Source organism: Pleurodeles waltl, chromosome 2_2, assembly GCF_031143425.1.
Source record: "Pleurodeles waltl isolate 20211129_DDA chromosome 2_2, aPleWal1.hap1.20221129, whole genome shotgun sequence".
Taxonomy (NCBI): domain Eukaryota; kingdom Metazoa; phylum Chordata; class Amphibia; order Caudata; family Salamandridae; genus Pleurodeles; species Pleurodeles waltl.
The window spans coordinates 897,465,812-897,476,551 of NC_090439.1; positions in this window are offsets into that span (position 1 = coordinate 897,465,812).

The window sequence follows — 10,740 nt, forward strand, 5'->3', positions numbered from 1 at the left end:
TGACTGATGCCTCAGAAAGAGCTATTGGGGCAGTTCTGCTGCAGAAACAAGACAACAATGGATTGGAACATACTATCTTTTATCCGTGTCATATCCTATCAGAGGCTGAATGCAATTATTCTGTACTGGAACGAGAACTACTTGCTCTCAAAGTAGCTTGTAAAGAATGGAGGCATTTCTTGATGGGTTCCAGAGAGCCTTTTGAAGCCAGGACTGATCATTGTAATCTCCAAAGTCTTCAGAGTTTTCAGTGTCGCAATAGTCGTCAGGCTCGATGGGCTTTCTTCTTTAGCCAGTACGATTTCGTGATCACGTAAATACCTGGTTCCCAGAATTCAGTGACAGATGCCTTATCCGGCAGATATCCTGACATAGCCCAGAACTCCTCTCCACATCTTAATGAGTCTAGCAGAATCATCAGAGCTACTCAATCTTTTCAAGAACGCGTTCAATCCGAGTACCAGTTTCTGTCTGCTTCAGAATGGGATAGAGTGACTCCTTTTTTGCAGAAGAAGGACAACTACTTCTATCATCAACATGTTCTTTTCCTACCTACCAAGAAAGTGCAGACAGAAGCTCTACAAATGTGCCATGATTCTCCCATAGCCGGTCACTGAGGTATCAGGAAGACTCAGGAGCTGCTTCAGCGATCTTTTTGGTGGCCTTCGCTTAAGACAGACACTGAAACCTATGTGTCAGCATGCCCAGTCTGTGCTCAGACTAAGACACCCCGAACTAAGGTGGCAGGTTTATTAAGACCTTTACCGGTTCCTTCCGCTCCTTGGTGTACTCTATCCACGGATTTCATATGCTCTCTACCTACCTCCTCTGGTAACCAAGTAATCATGGTGACCGTAGATTCATTCACCAAGATGGCCCATTTCTCAGCCTTGAAGAAACTACCGACGGCCCCAGAAATGAGTTGCATTTTTCTGCGGGATATTTTTCGCCTCCATGGTCTTCCGCAAGAGGTCATTTCGGACAGAGGGCCTCAATATGTATCACGTTTCTGGAGAGCCTTTTGTGCCTTATTTAACATTGAGATTTCTTTATCCTCTGGTTTCCATCCACAAACTAATGGGCAAACTGAAAGACTGAATCAAGAACTTCAGCAGTATCTGAGATGTTACTGTAATGCCACACAAAGCAATTGGTCGGAGTATCTTGCTCTTGTCGAGTTCTCCTATAACAACACAATACATAGTGTGACCAACACCACACCCTTTTATGGTACCTATGGATATAATCCGAGGACTTTCAATACTGTTTCCCGAACATCCTCTTTTGTGCCTGCTGTCACTTCTTTTTCACGACAGATCCGTGGAATCCAGGGCCTACTTCACACAACTCTTCTAGCTTCGAAACAAGCAATGAAACGAAAGGCGGATCGTTATTTACAAGCCGCACCTTTGTAACAAGTGGGCCACAAGGTATGGCTTTCTTACAGATTTCTACCTTCCCGGTTTTCCACCAATAAGATCAAGCCACATTTTTATGGACCCTTTTGGATTTTGCAAGTCCTGAATCCTGTAGTTGTGCGTCTCCGCTTACCTCATACCTGGAGGGTTCATCCTGTTTTCCATGTGTCCCAGTTAAAACTCTTTGTTCCTGGTCCATACCATCGCCAGTTCCAGCATCCACCTCCTCTTTCTATTAACAGACCGCCTGAGTATGAAGTCCAGGAAATCTGTGATTCCAGAATTTTTCAAATCAAACTACAGTTTTTGGTCCATTGGAAAGGATACCCTCTCAGTGACTGTTCTTGGAAGGATGCTTCCTCCGTCCATGCTCCCCGTTTGGTCCGCCTGTTTTTTGACAGTCATCCTGACAAACCTGATGCCTCGGGGAGGGGGCCTATTGTAACGCCGCGCTCAGACGCGGCGGCTCTTTCTGTCCTCGCGGGGAACGCACTACTGATACTCGGAGCGCCATTCCCCGCATTTTTTGACTACACATTCTGGGAAGCATATATTTCGCTTCCGGATGCGCTACACTTACCTGTAGCCCTTTGTTTTTTCTTCTTTTTGTTGTTGGTGGTGGGTTTATCTGGTCTTTTTGCCTGTCTCTGTCCATTTTGTGTCCATCTTGTTTTCTTCGTGTTTTTGTCCCAGCATGCTCTGTTTTTCTTTTATACTACTTTCTTTTTCCTATACTGGTCTATGGGCTCTTCCCAATCCAAGATGGTGTTCTTTCCTTTTCCTGTGATGTCACTTCCCTTTTCTCAGTATATAAGTCAGTCAGTCTTGTTCCACCTTGCGTTGCAAACACTTCCTTCTGGTTGTGCTGTTCGCTCCTGTTCTTTGTTCCTGCTTTTTGCCTTGGGAGATTTTTTGCCTGTTCTTTGTTCCTGCTTTTTGCCTTGGGAGATTTTTTGCCTGTTCTTTGTTCCTGCTTGTTGCCTTGGGAGATTTGCCTATTTTTGTTTCCTGCCGTCAAGTCCTGTTTTTTCTTGTTTTTCTTCAGAAGTCCCTGTTTGAGGTTTTTTCCCCAGTGTTGTTTTTTTTTCCCTCTGGGACTCCTTCTGGAGGGTACGGTCTGCTTTGGCGTAGCCTGTCAAGCGGCACCATGGCTACTAGAAAGAGTTGCCTTTATCTGGGAGTATCCAGAACCTGTAGAAGACTTGGGGGGGTCATTACAACCCTCGCGGTACAAGACCGCCAGGGCTGTTATGACGGAAGCACCGCCAACAGGCTGGCGGTGCTTCACAGGTCATTACGACCACGGCGGAAGCGCCGCGGTCACAATGCCAGGGCCGGCGGTTTCCCGCCACAATGGCCCCGGCGGTAGTAATCCACCAGGGCAGCGCTGCCCAGGGAATTACGAGTCCCCCTACCGCCAGCCTTTTCCTGGCGGTTTGAACCACCAGGAAAAGGCTGGTGGTATGGGGAGTCGTGGGGCCCCTGGGGGCCCCTGCACTGCCCATGCCAATGGCATGGGCAGTGCAGGGGCCCCCTGACAGGGCCCCGTGCAGCTTTTCACTGTCTGCTATGCAGACAGTGACAAGCGCGACGGGTGCAACTGCCCTCGTCGCACGGCCGCAACACCGCCGGCTCCATTTGGAGCCGGCTCCTGTGTTGCGGCCGAGATCCCCGCTGGTCCAGCGGGCCGAAACTAGGGTTCCGCCCGCCGGCCCAGCGGGGATCTCCAAATGGCCGTGGCCGGGGTGCCGCTGCATTGGCGGCCGCCCGGCGGTGTGGTGTATTCGCCAACCCGGTATTGAGAGGTGAGAAGTCCAGCGCAGTACGTATCACACACTCCCGCCCATTCTTCATCAATATTCAATTCATCTTGGGGCATCTCAGCCACTAAAGAAACCAAATGTGAATGACACTCCAGCTAACCTTGTTTGAATAATGCAAACAGACGCGTCACATTGGGACATGCGCATCTGCAAATGTCCTCTCATCTACTCATGCGACTGCAAACCTGTTGGAAGTATCCAGCGCTTTTTAAAACCAGCGCTGAGCTAGCCTTGGCACATAAGCCTGCCACGGGGTTTTGTCGAGGTTAGCACTCCAGCTACCCTTGTCTGCCTCATACACAGTGCGCTCAGCTTCCAATTTCACACAGTCCTCCCAATGCACACAGAACCTTAAACTCTCTGGAAAAGAGCTTTTCTCACATAATTCAGTCAGCAGTTTCTTCCCTGTAGTGCTTCCAAAGCCCTAAGGATAATGAGTCTAAACCTTCCACAATTCATCAGTGCTCAAAAAGCTCTTCACTCCTCCTACTTACACAGAAGTGAGGTAAGGCATTTAAACACAAACCAATGATGGGATCCTATCCCATTCGCCAGCAAATTGTGGTTAGCTCTTCCTAATAACCAAGCTGTGAATGTACTTTAAGAGAGAAGATTTATTGTGTTAAACGGTCCAGCCACCACCTTCAGCTGCCTCATACTGTCACTCCTTAGAATCTCTTGACCAGACACCCCATAACATTCCAGGTGCTACATCACTGGGCAAAGAAAGGACCAAGATGACCAGGAGACACCACAGAGGTCATTCACTGTTGATGCTCACTCAGTTGTATTCTGATCCAGGGCCCACATTTTACATGTCGCTCATTTTTGCTGTCACTCCATATTGTGAAACGTAATCACCAGGCCTTCCAAATTCTCCTCCACAACTCTTGCTGCTTTATTAATGCCAACATTTAGCCTACCAGTTCTGCTCAGAGTACAGCAATGCAACACATCAGACTTTTATCCCCAGCTATGACTGAAAACCATAACCACTGTCTGCCAGTACCCAATGCTTTCTACTTTGGGACTGGGACAAAATATTGATATATAGGACCGCTTCTCTCCCCTACTATATCAAGAACTTTGATCACTCGGCAACATTACTAATAAACATGTTGAGTCAATTTGCTTAAAAGCCCTTAGTGGTAAATGTACATCCAGTACCAAAACAAAAGGAGAAAGATACCACCTATTTCACTAAAAATATATTTTAACAAAGAGTGTAGCTGCTCGATAAAGTAAGTAGACAACATATCCTCTATTACTTTAACACATTTCAGAAGATTTGTGCCTCTTTTCACAGTTCACCCCAGGGAAAGTAAACCTTTTATTAAGTTAAGTAATTAGCCAAAATAACCACTGGTGCCACTGTGGCAAACTGAAGTCTGGGGATAGCAGCAACTGGGGTTGTGACATGTATTTTGGTTCTCCGCTTGCTCACTGCAGGCATAAGCATGCCATTGTGGCTCCTATGTGTGCTGTGGAGACAGTCTACCTTGGCCGTCTGCGGACTGATGCACACTGCTATAAACATTTGCTATGGCTCCCTGCTTATCTGCATGCTGGAGGAATCAGAGTGAGTTACTTGGGGACCCTAATTACCTTCTGTACTGATTACCCACCTTAATGTTGCATCATCCTGGCCTACAAGTGGGGACAGGTGGGATTAGCTCACTTTAATCTTTTTATTTGGATTGCTGAGTGGACTGACATCTCTTCTCTGTGTATCTTCTTCCCTCCACCATTTGTTCATTTGATACCAGTAATTGCTCTTTGGAAATCACTGCAATAGAAAGAGCACTTTATTCCACTCCAAAATGGTCGCTGTCTTGAATTGGTTCTGTTCTTATCCTCTGGAGGAATACAAACTGTTTGGTCTTCTCTGATATGCTTGGCCCTTACTGCTCGTCCCACCAACACAACAAAGCAAGCACAGCCAATTTTAGAAAACTGCCCTTTTCCCTCCAGCTCAACATACTGATGCCATTGGGATATTAATCCCTGCACTACCTCTGCTCTACCAGAGACTATTAAATGAGTCTTCATCTACCCCTAAGAAAGAAGTGTGCTCAGCAAGGCTGCAGACGACCATTTGAAGACTGTCTTTACCTTAAAAATGGCTGTCTTGGTCGTACCTATTGCTTCCTGATAAGTATCAGCCTCCAACATTACTGTGACACCCGCTGCCCCTAGCTCACTCCCGTTGCGCCTTTCCAAATCTGGCACCAATGCTTTCACATAACCCCCAAATCTTTCCAAATACACGATGAAAAACCTGAAACACCGGACCTTGAGAGATTCCTGGAAATCCTCTTTGCAGACCAATACCATTGCCAACGCAAAGGCGCAATCAAAACTGACCTCCTCCTCTTCACAAAAAACATTGACCTATGAAACAGGTCCTTATTCAATTTTCTCCCATCTGTCTCTATCTATAACATCTCCTTAGGACGCAAACTCATATGCTTTTCCCCCGTGGCCTCTCGGGCAACCTTTCTATCTCTATCTACAACAATGGGAAAATCATATTCTAAGCCAAAGACACAATCCTGGCCATGATCAACTTTATGTATCTCACTCTCAAGCCCTCTGATGATCTGACATGCTCCTCCTCTGGTCCACCCAGACATCCCCTCTCACCCCAATCTCTACTCCAAAATGATATGCCCCCTACAACCCATAGCCCACTTCCCTCAGACCTTAATCACCCTCCTCACACACCATCTACGCACTGTTCCTCTCCAACCTCCCAGAAACTATGATCTCCCCCTCATGTTGCCTCCTCCACCCTTTTCTCCACCCCACAGTTGGCCCATAAACTTCCCCTTCCCTGAACAGCCAAGTCAGAAGGACAACAGGTTTTCCTTGAACTGCATGCTACACAATTGTCGGTCTGCAGTCAAACACTGTCTACAGATATAAACTTGATTCTGGCCCACAATCTTGACATCCTGATCCTCACTGAAACATGGCATAATGACTCATCTAACCATTCTCTACACCATCTACTTTCTCCCAATTATTTCATTTTGCATCGCAAACTAGACAAGGTTGAGGGCTCGCACACATTCACAGGAACTCCTGAGATGCAGGACCCTCCCAACTACTCATTTTCAGTATTTCGAATTGATGTAGTTGGAAATGTCCACATCTACTACCTCCAACATCGGACTGAATGTGATTTACCATCCACCGGGTCAAAAGAACACCTTCATTGAGAAATGCATGGATCTCTTCACCTCTTAGCTTATTAGCGCGAACAACATTATCTCCCTTGGTGACTTCAATATTCACTGGGGAGGCGAGGGTAAAAGCTATGTGAATACTTTTACTTCCTTTCTCAAGGAAAGTGATGTCCAACAACACTGCCATAAACTCACCCACCACAAGGGCTCCATTCTGGACCTGCTAATCTCCAGTTTTCCCAACTAACCCCAGTCATATGTCCCCATTCCAGTGACTGATCCGACCACATGCACATACCATTTTCCCTATCCTGCTCTTACATCAAAACATCTGGACAACCCAAAAAAGAAAAAATGTGGTTCAGTAACACATCGAATCTTGACACGGAATCCATGGCATCGATGGCCAGCATGACCCCTTCTACCCTAATTTGGATTACATCTCATCTTGATATGAATGAGGCCACCAACAAGTCCAGCTCTTGCATGGAATCCCTTATCGACAAATCTGCACCCCTGAAGTAAACATTATCCAGACCAAATCCCTCTAGTCCTTGGAACTCTATGAAGAAAGAAAGCTTCTCAGAAAATGTGATAAAAAATGGAGACTAGTGCCCTTTCATCTGAGAATAATTTAGCTTCACGAAGCGAGAAAACAATACAAGGACCGGATCCTCAGAGCCAAATCTTCCCATATCAGAGCCCTTGTGAATTCTGCAAAGAACATAGGGGGGCATTTTGAGTTTGTCGGACATACAAGGCCATCCGCCAAACTCCTGCAGTCAGGTTGCCGCCAGTGCGGCTGCCTCCATATGGGCCCCTTTTCCACCCGCTGTCCCAGCGGGGAACAGCCTTCAACATTATAATGATCAATCAAAATTGAGCCATCGGCAATGTTGTGGTGCGTAGGGTGCAACAACACCCATCGCGCTGTTCACTGTCTGCAATGCAGACAGTGAACTGTGCGATGGGGCTGGCCATGGCGGCCCCTTCACTGACGAGTGTATGGGCAGTGCATGGGCCTCCTGGGGCCCTCTCTACCCCGTCTCTGCCAGCCTTTACATGGTGGTGCTAATGGCATGTAAAAGCTGGCAGAGAGGAAGTTGTACTCCCCAGGGTGGCGCTGCATGCAGTGCTGCTTTGGCTGATTAGGAACGCCAGCACCGGCAACACCTCCTTTGGAAATGGGCAGTGCTGGTGGTCCGACCTTGGCGCAACTACCACGGTTGTAATGTGGCAATCAGACCACCAGGGTCGCAATGACACCCATAGTATCCACACTCCCATTTTTAGGCAAAGTTATCAACAGTTGCATAGCGTCCCAACTTCCTTTACTCATTCGAACATACAACCTCCTAGACACTCTCCAATCAGGTTTCGGCCAGGGCCACAGCACATAAACTGCAATCCTCAGAAAACTTGATGGCTTCCTTATAATCTACTCCAGTAATTCCTGCCTCCAGGCCTTCCTGGATTTATCCTCTGCATTCGATACTGTCAACCATCTGGACCGCCTTCGCAGTCTATAACAATACATGGGATGTGGAGGCACAGTAATCAACTGGTTCTCCTCATACTTAGCCAACCGTTCCCAAATTGTGAAAATTGGTCTCTCATTCTCAAGACCAGTCAGCGTACATCAAGGGGCCCATCAAGGCTCGATCCTCTCCTCAACCCTCTTCAACCTCTACCGAAAACCTCTATTTGTGATTCTCAGAAACTCTGGGATTCACTTCCACATCTACACCAATGACACCCAAATATACATTTCTCAGAAGATGTTGCCCGGCTCTCAAACACTCTCCCTATTAAAGATTCCAAACTGGATATAGAACCACCATTAACAACTCAACCCAACAAAAACAGAATTTCTCTGGATTCCATCTCTGAAAGCAAAGACTCCAGTACAAGAATGAATGGCTAAACTTCCCACCCTGGATGGCTGCACCATCATTGTCCAGAGTGCCAGATAACTTGGTATCACACTTAACAGTCATTTCAGTCTACAAAGCCACAACCATGGCCAAAAGCTCACAACAGCACCTAGGTATCTTTGGGGCATTAGAGAATTGATCATGGAAAAAGACCTCAAAACAGTGGTGCAGTCTCTCATTCTTGCCAGACTAGATTATGGAACTGCCCTTCTCTCAGGGATTCCCAAAGTTCATATAGGCCCACTGAGAGCAACACTACATGCAGCAGCAATTTTTGTTTTAGATCTCAAGAAATTTGACCACATGTCCCCTGCCCTGCTAACCCTCATTGAAGCACGGGCCCAATTCAAAACAGCCTGCATTACAAATGGGATGCTGTGCTCCTTTTCACCCTCCTATCTAAACAAGAAACTGAAAATGTCTGGAGCTAATACGGGTTCCAGAAATGCCCAGTTCTTGCTCCTGGAACCCTCCACATTCAGTCAAGAACAATACATTCAACAGTCTTTCTCTGGTAGTGCCACAAGAATCTGGAACTCTCCGCCTAACCACCTGCTTACTCACCTTCAAAAATGACCTCAAGCTCCTCCAATTTGATAGACTCCTTGGTTAATCACCCTCAACCATACAAAGGTATTCCCCCAGGATCTGAAGTACCGTCGTTATATGACACCACCATCTAAACTGATGCTTAAAATGTGTACGACCTTTGACCAACTACTGTAATTGTCTCATGTGGTGACTCCTGCATGCATCTACCAATGTAAATGGCTGAGTTTAATTACTGTAAATGGAACATGCTGTAACCAAGTACCCTGCTACTGTTGTAGATTGCTCTGATGCCTTCTGCACATGTCCACACTATGTAACATTGAGAAAATAAAAACAATTAAAAAAACACTGCAAGGTGTAATGGGATCTGACAACGTGCTTCACATGTACCATGGAGGATGGTAGGCTAAAAGGCAGGGATATTACGAGAAGCATCTAAATGGCACTTATCGGGCTCCCAGTTTTGGGTCATATTAATTCTTGATCTAATTTTTAAAGCAGTCCTCTCTTCTTTCACACGGACATCTCCATTAAAGTTATTTCACCATCAGTAGCCAATGAGCCTCTAATTGCGTTTTGGGTGAGGCTCTTCTTGATCAAAATCAGCATGAGTGGAGATATACATAAGGTCTGAAGAGGAACAGTTTTTCATGTTTATGTGTACATCATTTGGGAGATGGCATAAACAACATAAACAATATATGAACAAGCATGACAGTGAAGTGTGCATACAACTGCACTATGATGAGAAGCACAGTTTTTAATTTCACTTTTGATTCTTGGTAATTAATGTAAAATGCATCCTTTCAATATTTTATTCATTGTCTATGTTGTATGTCTTGTCTGTTTATTTGCATTTTTAATTTCAGGTCATACACGGCACAAACATGGGCTCCATGAATCTGGTAATTTTAGGTTGATATGACACAGTTTATTTCAGTGTAACACTAGGTGTGGGTTAATCAAATAGTGCATGGATATGCTACCTAATTCAAAGCAGAGCCCCCTACATTGATATGGCAAATAGTACAACGATTCTGATGAATTGCCACTGGTCCTATAAGAGACAACATAAGGTAAGAAGTTTTGTTGACCAATGCTTGACCTTAATGAACATTGTTTTCTATGAGGTCCCTGCTGTTCCTAATCTTGATATAGCCCCCTGTGATTAAAGGTTAATACAGGGAGGTCCTTTATTTAATTTTACACTCCATTGTATTCACCTACCTGGCCAAGCCACTCTGCACACACATTGAGTCAAGTACTATGGACTCTGGAGCCATTTTGAAAAGAACTCCGGCATAGAGCCCTCTTGAGGGGCCTGTCTGGCATTGCAGCACCAACCTGATGAAGAGCACAGGCTAATGATGAAGCATGTCGCCAGTTGGGGGAGGGCTTGTGCTCCCCAATAGAGTTGCCTCTGATGACATTCTTGCATTCGACCTATTTCAATAGAGAGCTGGAACCACTATTTAGGACCTGTACACACTGTAACGAAAGTCTTCCAGCATCTTCACTGGCCCTAACTCCAGTGTGTGCGCTTGCCCAAACCCACACAAACTGGTAACTACCTCCTTCCAGGGGCCTTGGTCTTGCAGATTGCTTTGGCACTTTCCCAGCTATCTCCAGTTTCTGCATTGCAAAGTGTTCGCACACTACACAATTCACAGGCTGAGTCTGAGGTTAAGGAGCTTTTCAACCACGCCCCACTTTCAACTCATGCAGCAACTCCAAAGCATCTCTCGCAATGTCCGCTGGGCTTTGCAATCTCCGTGCCATCTTAGCCTCCTGTAAGTCTCGTCCTCTGAGACACATATTTTAACAC